This window comes from Amyelois transitella, chromosome 6, assembly GCF_032362555.1.
Source record: "Amyelois transitella isolate CPQ chromosome 6, ilAmyTran1.1, whole genome shotgun sequence".
Classification (NCBI taxonomy): Eukaryota; Metazoa; Arthropoda; class Insecta; order Lepidoptera; family Pyralidae; genus Amyelois; species Amyelois transitella.
This window is the reverse complement of record NC_083509.1, coordinates 12,160,995-12,185,576: the sequence shown is the minus strand read 5'-3', so window position 1 is coordinate 12,185,576 and position 24,582 is coordinate 12,160,995.

Below are 24,582 nucleotides of genomic sequence, written 5' to 3'. Positions count from 1 at the left end.
ACTAAATAAGTTATCTATGTAACAATCGTAGATGAAACGTTCGGGATCTGCATATATAAAGTATGTGGGAACGTCCGGGTGTGAGGCCCACCACGACTGCTATGGTTCTACCAAAATCTTTGAGTTCGCCGACATATTAACGCTTTGGTAAAATATTATATATCTATACTAATATAATAAAGCTGAAGAGTTTGTTTGTTTGTTTGTTTGAACGCGCTAATCTCAGGAACTACTGGTTCGAGTTGAAAAATTCTTTTTGCGTTGAATAGACCATTTATCGAGGAAGGCTTTAGGCTGCATAACATCACGCTGCAACTATTAGGGCAAAGAACTAATGGAATATGTGAAAAAACGGGAAAAATTATTCATCCTTGAGGGCTTCAATGATGCCCAAAATAAATATTCCACGCGGACGAAGTCGCGAGCACAGCTAGTATCCTTTGAAATATCATATAGGTGTACTCATAAACACTAGTAAATTTTGGAGTTGCTTTAATACGGGACGCATGATTTTAAAGACTAATAATTTAAGAGAATAATCGTATACACACATACATACACATATATAGTCACGACTAAATCCTTTGCGGGTATCAAATACATTTAATCACGTCTTTATCCATTACGGTGAAGACGTGATTAAATGTATTTGCTTCGGCCTAGTGTATTTTAATACTATTCGCTCCTTTTAAATATCCAATCCCAGCATAATAGTCCCCATTATTGCGCTGCCGTCCTGATAAAAGCTTCGATTCATCAATAAATAAATAAATATATACTTACGGGACAAATTACACAGATTGAGTTAGCCTCGAAGTAAGTTCGAGACTTGTGTTACGAGATACTAACTCCACGATACTATATTTTATAATCAATACTTATATAGATAAACATCCATGACCCAGGTCAATCAGAAAAAGTTCTTTTCTTGGAGTAAAAGTTATAAGTTTAAAGAAAGAAAAGAGAGAAGAAAAGAAAAGATTCTTTTCTTCTCTCTTTTCTTTCTTTTAAACTTGGGATTGTCTGAACCTGCCACTATTTGAATCTCAATTCTATCATAAAGCCAAACAGCTGAACGTAGTCTATCAGTCTCTTCAGGACTGTTGGCCCTGTCTACCCCGCAAGGGATATAGACGTGTTGTATGTATGTATATGTTATGTTATAACCTCATTTGTAAATGACTATAACCACAAAAAATCAGACTGTTTAAAGATAGGATAGTATTAGCACACCCAGTCGAACATGCAGGAGAATCTTAAAAGGTTTAAAGAACTTTATTTTATATACTCATAAATAATTAACAATTCACTTACTGAGAAACTTACAATATACATAAGTATAACAAGACAGGGAGTGTATACATACATGCATACATAAAATCACGCCTCTTTCCCGGAGGGGTAGGCAGAGACTACCTCTTTCCACTTGCCACGATCTCTGCATATTTCCTTCGCTTCATTCACATTCATAACTCTCTTCATGCAAGCTCGGCGGTTTCGGGAGCGGGGGAGGGAGCGTATATAAAACAAAAATTAAAATAAAGAACTATGTAGGGTAGGAGTCACAAAAATCTGCGTCGACTGCTAGTTGCGCATCGGGCAACCACGGATCTTACAAACACAACCCTCTTGTTGTTAAGTTGCGTTTGAACAATATAATTAAATAACCCCCGAGCAATATTTCTGAATATTTACCGAAACATTACTACGTCAATTGGCCTCGCGTATTTAATTAACTCGCTGAGAAAACCGTTGTTTTTGCCTGTAATTGGTTCTTACGGTATCTTTGCGTTCCATTTAACGCAATTTCTCAGTACCTACGTATATAATGCGCAGATTTTCCCTTTGTTATTAAATTGTTTTGGTTCCTCTTTGGCTGTGATTAAAATTTTCAATTTGTATATACTTAATTAGTTACCTTGAGAGAAGGTTACATCTTATCCTTGAAACATAATTACTTATACTCTACTTTTATCTTTAGACTTTGTTTGCGTGGCTATAAATTCTTTCTTAGTATTTCTTAATACCTATGTAAGTATATAATAAATGTTTGCAACATCCGAAAGGGTAAATATGAAGATCTGGTATACATATAAATTTAAGACCTAGTTGTACTCATATAATGCAAATAAAAAAATTTAATTTCAATTTGAATTGCCTATCTCTTAGTCGCCTTTTACTTGTATAGTAGGAAAGATATGGGGTGGTTTTATTCTAAAGTGGCACAAACCACACGGCAGATTCCTCTTGTAGGCGTCGGGCTAGCAACCTGTCACTATTTGAATCTCAATTCAAACATTTAGTCATACAGCTGAATGTGGGCTTTCAGTCTTTTCAAGGCTTTTGGCTCTGTCTATTCCGCACCGGATATAGACGTGACTATACGTATGTTTTCTACTTTCGAGTTGCTCTATCGGTCCTGTAAGGGATAAGTGAATACGTGATATACGTCGTCACGAATGTTTTTTTAATATCTTACGTGTGTGCCGTGTGGTTCCCGGCACCAATAGAAGATAGAATAAAGCTACTTCATCTCTTTTCCATGGATGATGTAAAATGCGACTAAAGGATTGGCTTCTAAACTTGAGATTCTGCTTTTAGGAGATGGGCTAGAAACCTGTCACTATTTGAATCTCAATTCTATTATTAAACCAAAAAGCTGAACGTGGCATTACAGTATTTTCAAGACTGTTGGCTCAGTCGCGGGAGTTGCGGGGTACGCAAGGGATATAAAAGTGATGATAAGTAAGTATGTATGTGTTTTGTTTAACTAATCATAGACAAGATGGAACAAGAGACAAATATACGTTTAACTACATTTAAATACAAATAATTATAAACCTTAATACAAGTAGCACACTGCATAATGTACACTCAGCAAATTCCTACATACAACTCATTCATATTCATTGAGATATTAAACAAGTGATCTGAGGAGGACCCGTAAATTAGGGGATGTTTCACCCCCATCTCGAAATCCCGTGTTTTATAGTCTACTCGTAAAATAATTAAATTTCCATACCGGTACATTTCATCCTTCGGTAATGGCAGCTCTGTGCGGTCAGCTAAACGTATCTTAATTTCATTTTCTGAGTTGTAAAACGTTTGAGATCACTTTAATTAGACTTGTACTTATACATTTTCATACATAGGTACATATAATCACGTCTATATCCTTTGCGGGGTAAATAAAGCCAACAGTCTTGAAAAGATCTTTCATGCCAATTTCATGCAATGATCGAATGTTTGGCTTATAGACTTGAGATTTAAATAGTGACAGGTTGCTAGCCCCAAGTTTATAAACATAACCCTTTTACGACATCCACGGGAAAGAGATGGAGTAGTCTTATTCTTTTTTCTTTTGGTACCGGGAACCAAACGGGAGTCCATAAACTTACAATTATTTTTATTCGTGTGACCACTCCATCTCTTTTCCATGGATGTCGTAAAAGGCGACTAAGGGATAGGCTTATAAACGTGGGATTCCTCTTTTAGGCGATGGGCTAGCAACCTGTCACTATTTGAATCTCAATTCTATCATTAGGCCAAATAGCGGAACGTGGCCATTCAGTCTTTTCAAGACTGTTGGCTCTGTCTACCCCGCAAGGGATATAGACGTGACCATATGTATGTATGTATGTTATTTTTATTCATAATTATTAAAGTTATATAAATATTCTTTTATGTTATGGCTGACTATTGGTATTTGTTTAGTATACATTACCGGTTTAGCATCCGATTTTATTTCATATAAGTTAACTGAGCATCATGAGCTTAATACAGTTGTCTAATTATTTTGCACAAAATATTTCATAATGAATGAATCCTGTGAAAGTTAATGAGAGAACTCAAATGTGAACACTCGCATCCCGAGTTTGAGAAGCCGTTCAAATAATAAATGTGGACTGTCTAATAATACCCAGTTCTGTATTTGAGCTATTTTTAAGCTCATCTTGTACAGCACACAAACGTACTAAAATGTTCAATTAATAAAAAGTTATTCGTTAAATATAATTCTGTTACCTACATATTTAAATCTCAATTTTATCATGAAACTATACAGCTGAACGTGGCCTTTCAGTATTTTCGAGACTGTTCGCTCTGTCTACTCCGCATGGGAGATAGACGTGACTGTATAATTATTTGATTCATAAATACATTTTGATTTAGTCGGAGTCAGTCGGATAATTATAAACTGCAGTAATAGCAACATAATAAATCTTGCTCCTAATGTTAGATCATGTTATTCTTACTTTTCTGGAGAGTAGTCAGGACTGTGACTGGATTAATTATTTATTTATTTTTATTTACCTATTTAAACTGCGTGTTAACAACACGTTACACGTTAAATGTACAACAGGTGGACTTAATACCACAAGGCATTCTCTGCCAGTGGAATCTTTGGACCAAACTGAGATGGATGAACGGGTGGTGTAATAATGTAAAAGTATCTAATAATAATATAAACATGAATAGGTAATACTTAATTATTATTTTTATTAGGATCATGATCATGGATTTTTCTTTCTTCTATATAATATACTAGCTTTTGCCCGCGGCTTCGCCCGCGCAAATGTATTTATATTATAAGGATACGCCATAAAATTTCACCCATTTTTTTTATCCCGTATCGTGCGGGGCTGTTTTATGTTTATATTTGGTTTAAATTCATATGGCTTCTCCCGTCTTGTCCCGTCTCTTCTCGTTCTGTTCCGTCCCGTCCCAACCTGTTGTGTCCCGTCCTGCCCCGTCCAGTCCTATCCTGTCCCATCCCATCCTATTTAGTGCCATCCTGCTTTCCGCAACTGATACGTATTTTTTACTAACCAATATTTAAGACTTCTCGCACTTCGACACCTATCACTATCAAAAATATCAAATCTAATCAACAAATCAAAAATTAACTGAAATAGAGAGTAAAATAAGTTAAATAAGTCAAGTTAAAAGTTAATGAATCAAACGAATAATAATTTCAAATCAAAATATTTGTAGTGTGTAATATGTAGTTTCGTTCGCGTATGTCCGCTAGGGGCGCTGCTAAAATTACACGATAAATTAAAATATTTTACACTACCTAGCTAAATGACGGTAACGAAACCATAGCGCGATCTATCTCGATGCCAACGCCATCTATCGAGCATCGAGACAACTCGTGATAGTTAATAGAAAATAAAATTCGGGTGTTTTATTTATGCATACCGATTACGCCGAGATTTATGGACCGATTTACGTGATTCTTTTTTTGTTCGGTAGAGTATACTTTCAAGTTGGTCCCGTTGTTACCTAGTCAGGATCTGATGATGGTATTCCAGGAAAATCAAGGGCAAACCTCAAATTTACAGGCAATTACGTTTTTGACAATTTCATAGATCTGTTTAAGTATTTGCGTCTGATAATCATCATCCCATGTGAATGAGCTGATGATGGAAGGTACAACTCCTCAACGGTTAGGAGTTGAAAGAAAATTCTTACGAAGTTATACGTACATGTGAGGCTAATAGGTTGACCTGATAATAAAAAGTAAATCTCATTAACGTTAAGAATTTAGGTGAAAATGGATGCGGACAAATTTCGTAGCTGTTTGTATGGGTAGTGTTAACACAAAAAAGGGATTTAAAGGCGTGATGTTATTAATGTTATGCATGTATGTACATAATTATGTATGTTATTATGTATGTTAAAGAGACGACTGAAAGTTGTCATACAAAGTCTTTTTTTTTAAGGATGGGAAATCATCAAATGACCTCTCCCGCTCTGGGTGGAACGGAAGGGAGTGTCAGACTTTTACTGACTAAAACCCACCTCGTTCCTTCAGTTGCCCTTTGCGTTCCGGGGCCACGGTATCTCGTTAGAACTTTCCCGCAGCCCCGGCTCAGTTTATCCCGTTTCCCCCCCTTGGGGGTTGACATTTCAAAAATCCCTTCTTAGTGCTCACTTATGTTACTAAAGGAACCTCTGTTCAAAATCTCAGACTCCTATACCGAGCGGTTTCGGCTGTGCGTTAATAAATCAGTCACCCAATCGCACCCCCTAAATCACGATTGGAGGGTAGTTTGAAAAAACTTATAATGTCAAACATATTTACTTGCCTATGTACGTGTTCATGCCAAGTTTCAAGTTTATAAACCCAAGGAATAAGATTTTTCATAGAAACGTTTTTACCCCTTTTCCCCCCCTTGGGGGTTGAATTTCCAAAAATCCTTTCTTAGTGCTCCCCTACATATCCCAAGGAACCTACATTCCAAATTTCAGCTGTCTACGACCAGTAGTTTCGACTGTGCGTTGTCTGTCAGTCAGTCACTCAGTAACGGAAGAGTTTTATATATATAGATTGTTTCTTAGACTTAGTGTCCCAAAACACAAGTCTCGAGCATATTTCTAGCTCAATCTCAGTAATTTGTCTCGTAAAAAATACCTTTAGACCCTCTATCACCAAAACCTCAATATTGTCAGAGGTAAATATATAAACTTTACCATGTTTTTTAATGTGCATTAAACACGGAGCGGTAATCCGCGCATACGCACACAAACATAGCGGACGGTAAACAGTATGCAGTTAAATAAATGCAGCGTCAAATGATAATGTTAATCCGTCACATGCAATGTGCCAGTGAGCGGTCTCACGGGGTTTACGAGGCGGTGCGGACGGGCGTTTTATGGACCCAGTGAGGAATCGGCATGGGTGTCAAATTAATTGCTTAAAAATGGCTCCAATACAGAACTGGGAATTATTAGACAGTCCATATTTATTATTTGAACGGCTTCCTAAACTCGGGATGCGAGTGGTCATATTTGTAATATATGTATATTAATTTTTCCACTTGAACCATGAAAATGCTAAATGAAATTTTTTTATTAAGTAACTTACAAGCGGGTAACAAATTAGTGGCTGGAGCTTCCATTTAAGTGCATAATGCACTTGTGTTTGGAGTTTCCGCTCTTCTAAAATAGACCTATAATTACTTATGTAAGTTAAATAAATCCAAGGCATCAATAAACAATAGTAGACTATAGTATTAAGCTAAAAAGAGAAGGTAATAAATATAATTTACAATAAAAAATAAATAGAACAAACAACGAAAGTAACAATAAGTGCTACCTTTTTATATCAAGTGCATGTCAGTCGTTTAATGTAGAGTGAATACCTGGCTATCTGTGTAGCTACTGAAATTTCTTCTTCATTATGTCAGTTGCTCAGTAACGGATGATATATATTAATATGTATACATAAATATATTGATATAATCGAATGGTTATTGTTCTGGAGGCTATAACAACGAAAGTCTTATGATGTGCTGTGACCACCACCACAAAATAAACCACACTTAACACCTACTTAAATGCATAAATTGGAAATAGGTGACTTACCTACTCTTTTATTTTCACGCGACTAGATCTAACAATCTAACATAGATCATAACATGATCGTAGTGTGTAACTATGATCTTACATAGTTAGTAACCACGCAAAGTTTGGAAGTTCAGAAGGCGTGATGTGAAAAACCTAGAACCCACTCAGAGATCGACATCAATAAAACTAAGACTTACGCCAGAAGGATGATAGTGATAACTGTTTCTAATAGATGTTATAACAATAGGGATAGGCTTACAAACTTGGAATTCTTTTTTAGGCGATGGGCTAGCAACCTATCACTATTTGAATCTCAATTCTACTCGTATAATTAAGCCAAATAGCTGAACGTGGCCATTCAGTCTTTTCAAGACTGTTGGCTCTGTTTACCCCGCAAGGTATATAGACGTGACCATATGTATGTATGTATGTTATCAACTCATTCATAGGCCTTTTATTTTTACATTCATCGTCGGTTACTGAACGGGCCGAGGGTCTGGAAGGTCGTGTCTAAATAAAACCACTTTTTTGGCTGTTCAAGGCGTCGTCTTATTGTCTAGTCCAATTTTGACCGTCCTTTTTTCATCAGTCTGTCAGTCAGTTTTGTTCATCTAAAATGTCAAAGTGTCTGTCTGACCATGGAGGCTGAACGGCCGCTACAGTTACCATCAGGCGAGATGGAAACGATGCCTAATGCAATATTTTTCAAAAACCGCTTACCAACCGCCGCGTTCGACCCGCCCGTCTGTCTCAATAAATCAAAGGAATGCGAACAAAAGGGGTGCACCATGACACGTGCCGCGGCCCCTGATTGGTCACACGTCAGTCTCCCCTCCAACCTGCAATTAGACACCGAATAAGCTGATTGTGCGAATAAAAATACTTACTCGTACTTTTATTATCCTCAATGTTTATAGTGCCGTGTGGTTCCCGGCATAAATAGAAAATAGAATAGGACCACTCTAACTCTTTCCCATGGATGTCGTAAAAGGCGACTAAGGGATAGGCTTACAAACTTGGGATTCTTTTGTAAGCGATGGCTTAGCAACCTGTCACTATTTGAATCTCAATTCTATCATTAAGCCAGATAGCTGAACGTGGCCATTCAGTCAAGACTGTTGGCTCTGTCTACTTCGCTAGGGATATAGACGTGACCATATGTATGTATGTTTATAGTCCAGTTGTTGATGTAAAACGGACTTTTTGTTGGACGAAATTTCTGTCCATTGGTTAGATATATTCCGCACATTTGAGCAATCTTTTCTATAGGTATAAAAGTAACAAACAAATAAACGTTAAAACATGCTGTGAATGGCTTCTTCCTTCGGCAGATCCATAATGGGTCATCCTAATTTGAAGTTTAATGTATGTATAGTATATGTATTTTATATATCTTGTGTGTATGTATTTATGCATTTTTTTGCATTTTGTTTGTAATGTAGGTATGCATTTTGCAGTATGCATGTGCACTTTATCGCTCCACCAACTTAAAGTTTGTCTGTTTGGTCAGCTGGTAGACTGGCAGATAATGCCAAATGGTCATACCTAAGTCCGCCTTTTGTACATTTTTTTTTTGTGCAATAAAGTTTTAAATAAATAAATAAATAGTAGAAAAGCATAAAAGTCAACTTCGTTATCCATTCGCTTCAAATCAAGAAAACAATCAGCATATTAACTAGAAATCTCAGTGATTGTAGTTATTTTTATTTACATATATTTATTTACATACATACACATAATCACGTCTTCAGAAAGCCCAGCTCCCAAAAAATACCTTCACTATCTGAATCTCTATTCCATTCGCCATTTTGGATAGCTTACCCAACAAGGCTTTACTGTCTTTTTTAATATTTTCGAGACTGTGGCTCTGCCTACCCCGAAAGGTGTAAAGACGCGATAAATGTAGCAAATAGGCGTGTCAGTATCGCAGTTTCGACGCCTTGCCACTAACGAGGCGTAGAGTTAGTGATCAAGTAGACATCGCAAATTGTATTACGGCCTCAAAGAGCAGACTGTTTGCAGTGAAATGTAAATCTAACATAGGTTTTACTCATTTTCAACTGATTCTACATACATACATACTTATCGTTTCTTATTATATGAACTAGTTGTATTCTGTTATTTGTGATTATAAATTAATAAATAAACTGATTAATACATATTTACATAAAATTACGTCTATATGACCTGCGGGGTAGACAGAGCAGAACAGTCTTAAAAAGAATGATAGGCCACGTTCAGCTTTTTGGCTTAATGATAGAAAAGTGACAGTTTACTAGCGTGTCGTCTAAAAGAAGAATCCCAATTTATAAGTCTATCCCTAAGTCGCATTTTACGACATCCACGGGAAACGAGATGGAGTTCTTTTCCTATTGGTGCCGGGAACCACACGGCACAACGTAACTAACAGCAAATGTACTTACTGCGTTAGTCAATTTCAAATCTATCTACTAGGTATAGTTACCAAATAATAGCAAATTCCCTGAACAGCGTTAAACGGGCAATTCTGTAATGCGTCAAATTGCGAATCACGTTGCATAATTATCAGTGATTCTGCCGTTTGCATCACAAGTGGATGCGTTATGCGTTAACTGCACGGGTGATGCATAGCAATGTTGGATGTGATTTACGTCTGGGACTGATAAGATAGGTGAAAACAATACATACATACATAAAATCACGCCTCTTTCTCGGAGGGGTAGGTAGAGACTACCTCTTTCCACTTGCCACGATCTCTGCATACTTCCTTCGCTTCATCCACATTCTTTACTTTCTTCATGCAAGCTCGGCGGTTTCGGGTACTTTGACCTGACCCTTTACAAGGACTGAAAACAATATTAAGAACAAAATCGGGTATGTTCTAGTGAAGTGTGTAATGTATTTTTTATGTACTTTATTTATAATGTATGTATTTTGCAGTGTGCATGTGCACTTTATCGCACCACCAAATTAAAGTTTTTCTGTTTGGTCAGCTGGTGACTGGCAGAGAATGCCAAACTAAATATTCATATAAACACACAAAATATAAAATAACATAATCATAATAAACATACATGAAAACTACAACAAATATAAATAAATAGGTACTGCGATTACCGAAATGAGTGAAAAAGCTTACATACATACATACATACAATCACGCCTCTTTCTCGGAGGGGTAGGCAGAGACTACCTCTTTCCACTTGCCACGATCTCTGCATACTTCCTTCGTTTTATCCACATTCATAACTCTCTTCATGCAAGCTCGGCGGCTTCGGGTACTCTTGACCTGACCAAAAAAGCTTATAGGTATTAAATACCCTCGCGGCTCAAGAGAAACCTGTATACCTGTGATTTGAAACTAGAACGACTTGGGGATGTCCTGATGCACTCGGGAAGTGAATTCTTACAGCAATTACGGTGAAAGAATGTAAAGCAAAACCTGTCGAAACTTTGATTTTTCCATAACGTAACGTTAAATAAGTAGATGTTAAAATAAAAATAGAGAGAGCAGACAATAATCACCCAAGCACATTGTCAGTTGGCGGAAGGGTTTATCAATTCTAAATAAATTGCCCCGACGACTGGACTAGGTCTAGCTGGGGAAGCCATGAATTCTAGTCATTTGGGACGTGACAAGATTAATCTTGCTAAACGCAGAGAATTCTTATATACATAAGTCAAATGTTCCAAAATGTTATAATATTATAGAGTTAAAAACAAAACAGAAAGTGTCAGAAGTAATTTATTGATCAATTTCTAAAGCGGTTTAGCCATGTGGTTCTAGGCAATTTAGAATAGGACCACTCCATTTCTTATCCATGGATGTCGTAAAAGGCGAAAAGGGAAAGGGTAATAAACTTGGTATTTTTGTAGGCGATGGGCTAGCAACCTGTCATAGTTTGAATCTCAATTCCAACATTAAGCCATACAGCTGAACGTGGCCTTTTAGTCTTTTCAAGACAAACAAAGAAAGAAGACATTGATAAAATCTGAAATACTGATTTTAATAGTATCCGAATCCGTGGTCACCCTACCCAGAGGGTCCAGTGGACCCGATGTTGACGGAACATTTGCCCTTCTCATTCCACCCCCAAAATAAAATTGAATTTATTCCGGGCTGACCTCTCGCACCCCGTTTCTTTGAAACTGATTTCATCTTTGCCATTTCGTTTGTTGTTTTAACGATGTTGATTACACGTCAAAGAGACATAAATAAACATATATTGTTTGCTAAATTTGTTACCTACATATATATTTATATATGTCGGTGGTCGAATTGGTAAGGTGCCCGGTTAAAATGATTGATGCGCAGAAAATCACAAGTTCGAATTCCACCTCGGCCATAATGATTTCCGAAGTTATGTACATTAGTTTGAATAATTACCGATACTTTTACGGTTAGCAAAACATTTTGAGGAAACCTACACATTCAGACAACTGGATGTGTAACCATGATCGATCCAATTCGGGTTAGGTTTACCTGCAAAGGTTGCGGAGGTTAGATGGGAGTCGCTTCGTGTTAAAATCTGATTCACCCAATCCAGGATCCATAGTCATAGGCATACCCCGAGCTCCTCTCCAGAGTGGTGAGGATGCAACCGGGACTAAAGTCAGGAGGTAGAAGGTATAAGTATATAATGCGGCACTAGACTTTTTGTTTGTCTTTTTCACTCCATTTTCAAATTTTAATTTTAATTGAAAAACCAATGATCCTCAAAATGGTATGTTAAACATTTTCAAACCTTATCGCAGCATACAATTAACTTTTTCACGCTAAATTGTTATTGTACATACGCCAAGAAATTAAATGTAAATGTTTCTTTTTTTTTAACAGAATACTTATCTCCAAATTGGGATGGTACAGTCGGGACGGTCATTTGTACACGTCAGACGTTTAGGCGTTACAGAAATCACGACAAGATGCTACTGTGAAGATATTATTTTATTGCGGCAAAGAAATAAACAATGTGATAACGATTGTGTTGTAGCTAACTTTTATTTAAGCTAATTTAGCCTAAGTGTTGTAGGTACTTTATTTTGGTGAACTTGGTTGAATTTTTTAAATTAATGAGGTACATTTTTAAAACAAAGGGACCCAGGACTATGTCAGTAAATTAGTGTCCTGTTTTATATCAAGACGAAACAATTAATTTATATCTGTTAAAATAGTGATTCTGTGCAGGGACAATTTGTAAATTTTTTTTGTTATATTTTTTTCTTTTATAGTTTGTAAGCAATAAGTTTGAAATACAAAGTTACAAGTTTCAAATAGAAAAATAGTGCTGTGCCAATTTTTGTCGTTTAGAACTTATTGGCAAAATAAAATGCAGCGGAATAACAATAATACAGTAATCCAAGTCCCCCCCATTACCGATTGCATTACAGATATAAGGATAATCCTAAATTACTTGTAATTGATCTGTCACTCAGTACGCGATTTCTTATTGTTTAGTTTTAATCAATTTCGCTGATAGAATATCATATTTTATTGATCTTTTTGTCGTTATTTAATATTATAAAACATTAGTCTTTCTTCTGGGACTATTTGTTTGGCTAAGGATTTAACATTTTGGACGAATTAAAAGTATAAAAACAATCCAATAATAAATCAATTCAAACTTTTATTTCGATCTAGCAACAAATTTTAACATTGACAATAAATTTACACATCAGCACAAGTTTACATATCTACATATACTAATATTATAAAGCTGAAGAGTTTGTTTGTTTGAACGCGCTTATCTCAGGAATTACTGGTTCGAATTGAAGAATTCTTTTTGCGTTGAATTGACCATTCATCGAGGAAGGCTTTAGGCTGTATAACATCATGTTGCAACTATAAGGAGCAAAGAAATAATGGAATATGTGAAAAAAAAACGGGGAGAATTATTCTTCTAAAAATTAGGGCTTCAATGATGCCCAAATAACTTTCCACGCGGACGAATTCGTGGGCACAGCTAGTATCAAAATAAGGGCTACGGTACCATGAAAAGGCGGCGCATAAAAAGTTGATCAAATCACAACGGGGTACAGTCAAAGCGACATTTCTAAAGCCAGAATGCGCGACCGGTCGCACGGACCTTTGGCGCGGCAAAACGAACAACGCTTGGTCCACATGATTGCGCCCTCACAATAGCCAATTTGGCGCTAAGTGAGAAAAAAAAAACTGAAAGTTAGCACAATTAGGGCCCGTTCACCATTGTATGACACGCGCACGGAAGCGAGTATTTAAATTTCCATTAGCTGTGAATCTGTTCAGTTGATGTAATTGGCGGTCTATTGGCTTTTATAGTTGACGCCCTTTTTAAAAGGGTAGTATTACTTTTTTTAATTGTTCGTGATCGTTCGGTCTCGTCTGAAAGTCAATTGTTTTCGTTAATGTGTTCATTATTTTGTCATTCATCACAATCGTTTACATGAGTTTAAAATATTGGCATTTTTTGAGTTGAGCTTAAGACCTCTTGCTTTATCATAAGGAATATTAGTGTTCAATGCACTCGAATTTCCTATAAAGAAAATATTTACCAAATCGGTAATTTATTCGTCACTTTACTTAAATGTCATAAAATTAAGCTTTTTTTTAAAAAATATGCTAAAGAATATATTGAGTCTTGTTATGTTAGTGGAATTCATATTTGGTTGCATCTATAAACTCTTAGAAGGCGCTTGAGTGCTGTTTTCGTTTCATTTTTAACACAACCCTTTCCAGCTCTTCAAAAAATCAAATGAATTTAAAAAAAAATCAAAATTAAGAATAAAACACGACCGTAGTTAACCAGCCAGTTAATTGTCGCTATTAACAGTAGCGACATCGACGACGCGACGCTACGCGACAAATGTGACGTCGCGCGTCAAATTAGTGATGTGCGTTTTGCTTTTTTAAATTTCGAACGCTGATTGGCTACTGTTATTGAGCGCGACTGTGCCATCGGCTGGAAAACGGCCAGTCAAACGATTCTTTTTTTTTTTAATTGCAGAAATACAACAGTTTACAGTTTTTATTGTTTTATAAATCGTATGATCAAAACAATAGGTAGTCTTGTTATAAGCAATATATACAGAAAAATTTGCAAAGTTCAAAATAAAGGTATTGTTCTTAAAGTCTGTTATAAATAAATTAAATTTAATTAAAGTAAAATCTGTTTCTACTATTCTTTATTTCTTTTTTATTTTATTATATGTACTTAGTTGTATTCTGTTACGTTTAATAAAAATTAAAAATCAAAAAAAAAAACGGGATTGTATGACACGACTGACGTCAGGAGGAAATCTCTTTTATCGATATCATACAAGGTTACTGTCTTCAAAACTATATTTTTTGATTTGTTTAACTTTTAATTATCACAAAAAAATACATACAGATCTCTTATTGTTTGTTTTATGCTCTGTAGACATAAAGGCTAATCAATAGCCATTTTATGAAATACACGCGAGCGAAGTCACGGATTAAACAAGTATGATCGCATTAGCGTAACTCGGTGGTAACATGTATGTAAATGTATGTATTTGGTCGCAAAAACTCTGAAGTTCCCCGGGCGGTGTACTGTACGCAAAATGGAAAAGTTTGCCGTCTTAGGAATATTGCAATATGTATGGCAAAGACTAAAAATTAAAAATGTCTTTTTTTTTTAATTATTTTTTTATCTTTTACGCTAAGTACATAAAATAATTTTGCTCTTTAAAATAGGTACCTTGTTTCAATTGTGTTTGACCTAAAATTTACCCATTTCTCATAAACTTTGTTAAATTTTTTAGGCCATTCATCTATTCTAATATTATAAAGCTGAAGTGTTTGTTTGTTTGAACGCGCTTACCTCAGGAACTACTGGTTCGAATCCAAAAATTTTTTTTGCGTTGAAGAGATCATTTATCGAGAAAGACTTTAGGCTATATAACATCACGCTGCAACTATTTGGAGCGAAGAAATAATGGAGAATGTGAAAAAATACTTCAATGATGCCCAAAATAACTATTCCACGCGGACGAAGTCGCAAGCACAGCTAGTGATATTATATGCAGGTATGTTGAAAAAATTGGGTGCAATTAAACTAAAACATGCTCAAAATAAGCGTTGAACACGTAACGTTATCTCAATATAGGTCAACGTCTAATCTGTAAATGGTTACCAAATACTTACTCTTTGCTATATGCCTTTAAAAATGTGTGGAGCAAGAGTCGTAATTTAATTTCATGAGTGGCCGTGGCGAGGCCGCGCTGAATCGTAGGCGGAGCAAACTTTGATAAGCTCAATATGCAGCTTTCCACTTGTTATTACTAAGATTAACTGTTTACTGGTTTTTAGAATATTTTAATTGAATTCGTTTCACTTTTCTTTTTTTAGCTTTAGATTTACCGTTTTTGGACAATCAAATCTATAATAATATTATGAAGCTGAAGAGTTTGTTTGTTTGTTTGAACGCGCTAATTTCAGGAACTACTGGTTCGAATTGAAAGATTATTTTTGCGTTAAATAGACTATTTATCAAGGAAGGCTTTAGGCTTTATAACATCACGCTGCAACTACAAGCATGGAGCAAAGAAATAATGGTATATGTGAAAAAAACGAGAAAATTTATTTATCCTTGAGGGTTCGCGGACTAGTAAAAAATAAAATCACGCGACGCTATCAGTCAAAAATAGCGAAAAACCTAAATCGCGCAAGCAAGATTTCACGGATTGGAGCCTATATATAACCTCCGACACAACATCGTCTGTCGCGCGGTTCCCCAGGCATAACACCTAGCCTGGCGGTCCAGCTGAATCATCGCTCCCGCTACACACATATCACTCTTCCCGCTCAATCAAATAGGCTTAAAAAATTTATTCTCAAAAAATAAGAATATTTCATACACAAATTTATTCTCAAATCAAAAAAAAAATGTGTCGTGTGGTTCCCGGCACCAATACAAAAAAGAATGGGCCCACTCCATCTCTTTCCCATGGATATCGTAAAAGGCGACTAAGGGATAAGCTTAGAAACTTGGGATTCTTCTTTTAAGCGATGGGCTAGCTACCTGTCACTATTTACATATTAATTGTATCTTTAGCCGAAACAGCTGAACGTGGCCTATTAGTCTTTTCACGACTGTTTGGTCTGCCCACCCCGCAAGGGATATAGACGTTATTAAATGTATGTAAATTATTACTATTAAAATAAATCTTGGTAATGTATTTTTGTACGTTTCATTATCTACAATCAAATCTTAAAGGAAATTCTAGAAACTATTGTAGCTTAGGTAACTTTTGATGATGAAGTCTACCACGGTGTAAAATTTAAAAAGTCGCCTTTTACGACATCCATGTGAAGGAGATGGAGTGATCCTATTCTTGATTTTTGGTGCTGGGAACCACACGGCACAGTAAATAATGATAGTTGTAATAATTTGATTTATTTATTGACTTTAACATCTGAAGGGACTAACTGTCGCAGGGCTATAAGTCCAAATGTCCACTTTATCGACAAATATAGAACTTTATTATATTACGCAGGTCCAGTGCGGAACAGATGGTTCGTTGGCCATTTGTTTGAACATCTCATTTTGATCTTAGATTTGTTCCAATCCGATTGTGCAGCCGTTCTGGCAGACATATTCAAAGGATGCGTCTGATTCGTACATATTACGTATTTACTTCTTTATAGGTAGACAGAGCCAACGGTCTTGAAATATCTGAAAGGCTACTTTAGCTGGATAGGTTGGTGATGGAATTAATTTTAATATAATTAGAAAGATTTATCCTACTAATATTATAAATGCGAAAGTTTGTGAGTATGTCAGGATGTCAGTATGGATGTTCGTTACTTTTTCACGCAGAAAGTACTGAACCGATTACGGTGAAATTAAGAAGACCCAGAATAACATATAGGCTACTTTTTATCCCGGAGTTCCAGCGGGATTGATTCCACGCGGACGAATTCGCGGTCAGCCTCTAGTACATACATAAAGTCATTATTTCTGGCGGGTTTGGTTACATCGTCAACCAGCTAAGATCCTGTATACTTCTTTCGCTTCATGCACTTCATTCAACCATTCAACATGTCGGTAGAAATTTACAGAGGTGCTGTAACGTCCCCACGTATGAGGTGGAAAAAGATCACGAAAAAGTATATATGATTGAATTAGTGCCATCTCGTTACCACTAGGTGGCGCTGTTCTAATCACAAACAAATTCGCGTTTGATCAAGTAAACCTCTCAGATAAAATAAAACTTACCCGTTGAAGTTAAGAAATAAGAAAAAAAAAAAATATCGTGATTTTGGTTTTCTTATAAATTAATTACCTCATAAAATTTTATGCGCTTTATTCTCTCATCACAACAAGAATACCGAAAACTGAAATGCTCTTCTACAAGAGAACAAAAGCGACATCTATCGTCAAATAGCAAAGGCTGTGTCTGACAACAAAACCTGTCGAACGAGTAATCGCGGATGTCCCTCAGGTGGCCAATTAGGACTCCCCTCCGCCCACCACCCCCCTCTCCGACCCCGGACGCCGCCCTAACGAGCTGTCAAACTTTTTGCTCGCACCCTTTTGTACGGCCCTGTACCTACAGTACAAATGTCAACTGATAATAGAAACGGTGTCAATTAAAGATCTCATTACATGAGATACTTTGTTTATGGTTTTATATAACAATAAATTCGAATTGACTTTTAGTTTTGTGTTAATTTGCATATTATGTATTCTTAATACTAAAGAAAAATAATGATTAAAAATTACATAGTAACCTACACATTAGGTAACTTGTATTCAGGCTAAGATTAGCCGTGCTGTGCCGTGCCGTGTGGTTCCCGGTACCAATAGCAAAAAGAATAGGATCACTCCATCTCTTTCCAATGGATGTCGTAAAAGGCGACCAAGGTATAGGCTAAAAACTTGGGATTCTTCATCTTTACGATGGGCTAACAACCTGTCACTATCTGAGTCTCAATTCTATCATTAAGCCGAACAGCTGAACGTGGCCAATCAGTCTTTTCAAGACTGTTGGCTGTTTCTACCCCGCAAGGGATATAGACGTGATTGTATGCATGTAGGTAAGTCAAGAGTACCCGAAACCGCCGAGCTTGCATGAACAGAGTAATGAATGTGGATGAAGCGAAGAAAGTATGCAGAGATCGTGGCAAGTAGAAAGATGTAGTAGTTGTAAAGAGGCGTGATTTTATGTATACATACATACATATGGTCACGTCTATATCCCTTGCGGGGTCGACAGGCTTGAATTTTATGTATGTATGTATGTATGTAACTTCCACATCATGATTCTCGCGTACACATTGTCAGAATAGCGAGTGGTAACGTACCGTGTTATCAAGTAACTAGTTTCGCTATGCCGCTAGTTCATCAGCCGTCGTCGCCTCTAGCAAATATTGTCCGTATGTATGTATGTTTGTCACAACTTGTCATTACAAGTTTACGACGGAGTTGAACACACAGTAATCAGCGCTGTGATTCTAGTGCCGATTGAGTTTTGTTTTGGGAATGAGTTGCGAATTGTAATGTAGCAAATTCTTTTTTTTTTATAATAGACTTTGTGCATTTGGGAATTTTCATAATGGACAAGATTATTTTTAGTTTTAGCTATATATTTGGGATTACTCTTTTAGGCGATGGGCTAGCAACCTATCACTATTTGAATCTCAATTATATTATCATCAAGCCAAAAAGTTGAACGTGGACTATCAGTATTTTCAAGAGGCTCTGTCTACCCCACAAGGGCTATAGGCGTGTTTAAGAATATAGGATATAGAAGTGGTCCTATCCTTTTTTCTATTGGTGCCGGGAACCACACGGAAGTTTTTCTTTTTCTCATAGTGCAATAAAGAGTTTATCTATTTATTATTTTTTATATTGCTGCCGGGAACCATAAGGCGCTTTTTATTTATATTTTAACTTAAGCAAACTCGGGGGCGATATATAAACAAGAAAACAATAAGACTCAAACGTAATCACACCAGGTCTTAGTCACAAATAATGTTGAAAACTAAAAGCAATACGGCTTATGTTAATTTTGATCTTCTTATTCAAATCCTCGAGACGCTCGCCCGACGATTCGGCAACTAGATTCGATTTCGCAAGACCGATTTCGTAGACTTAATGATAGATACTCGTATATATAGAATGGTGTTCATTAAAACGTGTTTTACTAGAGGCCGCCCGCGACTTCGTACTCTGGGATAAAAAGTAGCTTATATGTTATTCTGGGTCTTCAGCTTCATATCAAATTTCATCGTCATCGGTTCTTTTCGGAAACTATCGCTGACCCGTTTCACGGCATAACAAAAAGTGAAACAGCGATTGTTTTTTGCGCTATAAACCGCTGCTTCTCATACCGCGAAGGTTGAAGAAGTCAGTTATGACAAGGTTTATGATATACTTTGAATTATTTTTCTTAGGCGATGGGCTAGCAACCATCTATCTGAATCTTAATTTTATCTTAATATTTTTATTATTGACTCTGCCTTGCTCTACTTTAGGTACTAAAATGAAGGAAACAAAATTATATTTTTAAATTCATTCAATTTCATGATTCACCTTTATTTATGCACCTAAAGAAATGGACATGTCCATAAGAGGTGATGGTATTATAAATGAAGAAATTTGCATCAGAATATCTCTAGTTTAAAAAATAATTTCTATCTGTCAAATTGCACCCGTTATTCTGAGTAAAACAGGCAACTATTCTGCCGGCATTGTTTTGTAGCCACCATTTTGTTTTCGCGCCAAACCGTTTTATGAATTCGCACCGCTGTGAAATTTTAATAACGGTTTAATTTGAATTCGAACGTACAGATTCCGTTTTGAACGTTCTTTTTTCAAAAATGTTGCTAGTGGTGATTATACAATTGAAAGATAAAGGAAAAAAGTTAACAAAATTTTGTTTATGATTAAAAAAAAGCTGACTAATGAAATTTTATATGAGAATAAGTAGATATGAGTACCTGAAACTGCCCAGCTTACATGAAGAGAGTTATGACTGTGAATGAAGCGAATGAAACATGCAGACGTGGCAAGTGAAAAGATGTAGCCTCTGCCTACCCGTCCGGGAAAAAGATGTGATTTTATGTATGCATGTATGTAGATATGAAAAGAAAGTGGTAATTGTAAAGATGTTGTCTCTGCCCTACCCCTTTCTGAAAGAGGCGGAATATTATTATCTGGCTTCTTTCGGATAAAAGATAATATGCTTTTTTAGTTTTAATGCTATTTTATTTACTTTCTTCCACAGTCAAAAGCAAAAAAAGACTGCAAAAAGTAAACTTTGACAATCGCGAACAAACTAACAGGCATAAAGAAGTGATGAGTTATTCAGTGACCCGACCAAACTCGATAATGTCCCACATTTTGTTGGGCCCAAACGGAAATGACAGTGTTGCCGTTTACATAACTTGGCTTATTTCTACCCAAAAATGTTGGAATATTTCTGATACGATTCGACACTTTGTGAATAAAATATGAAATGAATTTATAGTGTTTGAATCTTATTTATATATACATACATTTACCTCCACACTCTCCTTGTACATCTGCTTAGTCAACCTGCTTTCATTCATCCTCTCCACTCACATATCTGTAAATATTTATTTATTATTTACGCCTCCTCAATTATTGACAAGTTTAGGGAAGTTTTTAAATCCTTTTAAATCCAAGTTAACATTACATAAACATCATGCCACGTTTGTTTTCCCACGACACCCCTCTTCTATTTGATGGAAGTCGCATCGATAACGGTTAATCCCGTATTGTGTTACGCAATATTTGGAGCCGATTAAAAAGTATTCTGTTAGTTTAACTAAGGTTAAAATGAAGGGTTCAATAAAGGGTGATCTTTTTGCTCCTAAAGATTTTAATTTCGCCTGTGACTTGTTCGTTATATTTTATATTCTTTAGCTGCTAAGGTTCGGAATGTTGAGTCCGCAAAAATATTTATTTATTTATGAAGTTTAACTTCATTGCACAAAATACAAATGTGTAGAACTATTGGCGGACTTAATGCTGGATGCATTAACTACCAGTCAAACATTGGGTCTGTAGCGGAAGCGATGATTCGGCTCGACCGCCACCAAAGGTAAGATCTTCCGCCAGGCTAGGTGTTATGCCTGGGTCACCGCGGCTCCGACGATGTTGTGTCGGAGGTTGTATATATAGCTCCAATCCGTGAAACTCTGAAATCGCGATTTAGTTTCTTCGCTGCTATTGGTTGAGCGCGTCAATTTCTTCGCGATGATTGACAGTTGTTGTGTGATTGGATGTTGTGACGAGTGGCGTAGAGATGTCGCCACAGGTCTGACATACTCCTATTGTAAGTCGCAGGTGCGGCCTCCTTGGGTAGAACCCGGGGTCCACTAATGAACACGATTAAGAAGTGGGATAGTCAAATATTTAACGCGATGCGACTGCCGCCTGAACTATGTATATAACCATGTTACATACATATAATCACGTCCCTTGCGGGGTAGACGGAGCCAGCAGTCTAGAAAACCTGATTAGCCAGGTTCAGCTTTTTGGCTTTATGATAGAATTGAGATTCAAACAGTGACAGGTTGCTGGCCCATCGCCTTAAATATACTAAGTTGATACACCTTCTCCTTTGTCGCCTTTTGCGATATCCATGAAAAAGAGATGTCATTTCATCTCTTTCCTAACTATGTTATAGGCCCAATAGGGCCAATGAATACATTGTTCTATCGGTGCCGGGAACCACACAGCAAAACAATTACCATGTTACCAGTGAAAAATTACTTTTATTTATAGTTTTGTTTTATTTATGTTTTTTTAAGATCTTAGTTATCCAGATGTGCAGATTTCCCCACGCATTGGACACAGCCTTATCCAAAGACTGTCGCATCTGTCTGCCCCGTAAGGTATAAAGACTTGATCATATGTTTGTAATACTCATTAAAATCCTAGGCATCTAATCTAGTTACAAGCTTTGATTGAATACCTACTCTTATTATTTGATTACGCTAATGCAATCCGATTCAGTGCTATAGTTTCAGATGCTTACTCTCGAGATTGGGAGCGAATTGAATTCAAATTCGTATTTCAAGTAATAGTAAGCTTAAAATTTAAGCTGTTTTACATCAATGTCAGTAAATAGAGTGTTGTGTTAAAGGAATTTCAATTTTGTACGTGATTAATTATTTTTATTGTATCTTATTATATGAACTGAGTTGTATTCTGTTATTTGTGATAATAAATTAATACATACAAACACGTCTATATCCCTTGCAAAGTAGACAGAGCCAACAGACTTGAAAAGACTGACAAGCCACGTTCAGTTTTTTGGCTGAATGCTAAAATTGAGTTACTAGCCTATCACCTAAAAGAAGAATAGCAAGTTTATTAGCCTATGCCTAAGTCGCCGTTTACGACATCTATGGGAAAGAGATAGATTCGATTCGACGGCCTCTGTGGCGCAGCGGTAGTACGCTTGTCTGTGACACCGGAGGTCCCGGGTTCGAATCCCGGCCAGGGCATGATGAGAAAAGAACTTTCTCTGATTGGCCTGGGTCTTGGATATTTATCTATATAAGTATTTATTATAAAATATAGTATCGTTGAGTTAGTATCTCGTAACACAAGTCTCGAACTTACTTCGAGGCTAACACAATCAGTGTAATTTATCCCGTATATAAAAAAAAAGAGTGGCCACATACCATAAACAATAACAACCAAAATTTATCTCAACTGACACTCTTAAGAGCTTACAAATAAAAATTATTTTATTTCTCTTCAAACGCATGTTATCCCCCTGTTACATCCATCCTGTACAGAGTACAAAGAGTCTGTCTGTCGCTAACAAACGTAGTCTTTTCCAATTATACGTCTCTGATAATGGCCACCGTACAGGACCTTGTTTCTTTCAGATCCACACTGGCCGATTATTACGGCCAAATGACCGTCTTAAGGCGTGGCTGATGGCTTGAGGTATAAGCGGAAGCGATAACTATTATCGCGGTATTAGAAACATAATTAATTATGTATCTAATACCGTGATATTATAATTAATAATAACTATTCATAAATAATAGAGGTATTTAACGGCGCACGTAACGTGCCAATAAAAAAAGAATAGGATCACTCAGTCTCATGGATGTCGTAAAAGGCGACTAAGAATAGAATAAAATAGATTTATTTTCAAAATTGGATACAAGGTATCACTTATTGACGTGACATTACTTAAATCTAATTATAACTACTACCGCTTCCAAAATGTGTAGAAGAAGCCGCGGAACAAACTACACTGAAGCATTTTCACCAGACGTCAATTTACAAATATAGATCTTTTTAAACTCATTATATATTTCAATACGAGTATTTCGTAAAATAAATAATATACATAAGGGGTAGGGGCTTATAAACATCACCAATACCTCTGATCACTGCGGTCAATTAGTTACCTTTTCCACTAAACGTAGTACACGTGATGGATTAATTATGTGCAGACCTATCACAGCCCATAAAATCAATAAATTTACAAGTTCTTTAGAGAATAAAATTTGCGCAGTAACTTACACGGGCAGCGATCCTAATGGTCATTATAATAAGTTATTTACTACCATTTCAGACGCGTACTCTAAAACATTTATACAAAAGAAACGGAAATGCAATAATAACTTTAAATTCAATGAATGGGCTACTGTTGGCATCTACAAAAGTAGAAAGACTTTGTACGATTTATATGCCCAAAAACAGTATCGATTTGAAAGCGGCTTCGTAGACCATGTTAGGAATTATTCAAAAATTTTCAAAAAAGTATGTCTACATGCAAAATCTTTGTTCATTAAAAACAAAATAAGTAATGCTCCTAACAAAACAAAGGAAACCTGGAGTGTTATAAACAAGGAAACTGGTAGAAGTAATTTTAAAGACAATATTAATGAAATTAAATTTAATGATAGGAAAATTACCTCTACAACAGGAATAGTAAATTTATTTGAACATTTTTTTACAAATATACCGTTGGAATTAACTTCTAATATTGACTCATGCCCTAATGAAGCTGAAATTCTACTTAAAAATAATGTCAGCATTTGCAGTTCCAAATTTAAATTCTTAAATATTGACCCTACTGACATTATTAATACCTTTAAAGAACTTAATCTGAAAAAGTCTGAGGATTATTGGGGTATATCGGTTGTTGTGATATGTCATATTATAAATATTATAGCTGGGGACTTAGCTTATATATTCAATAATTGTGTTGACCAAGGGATATTTCCAAATTTAATAAAGTATAGTAAACTAATTC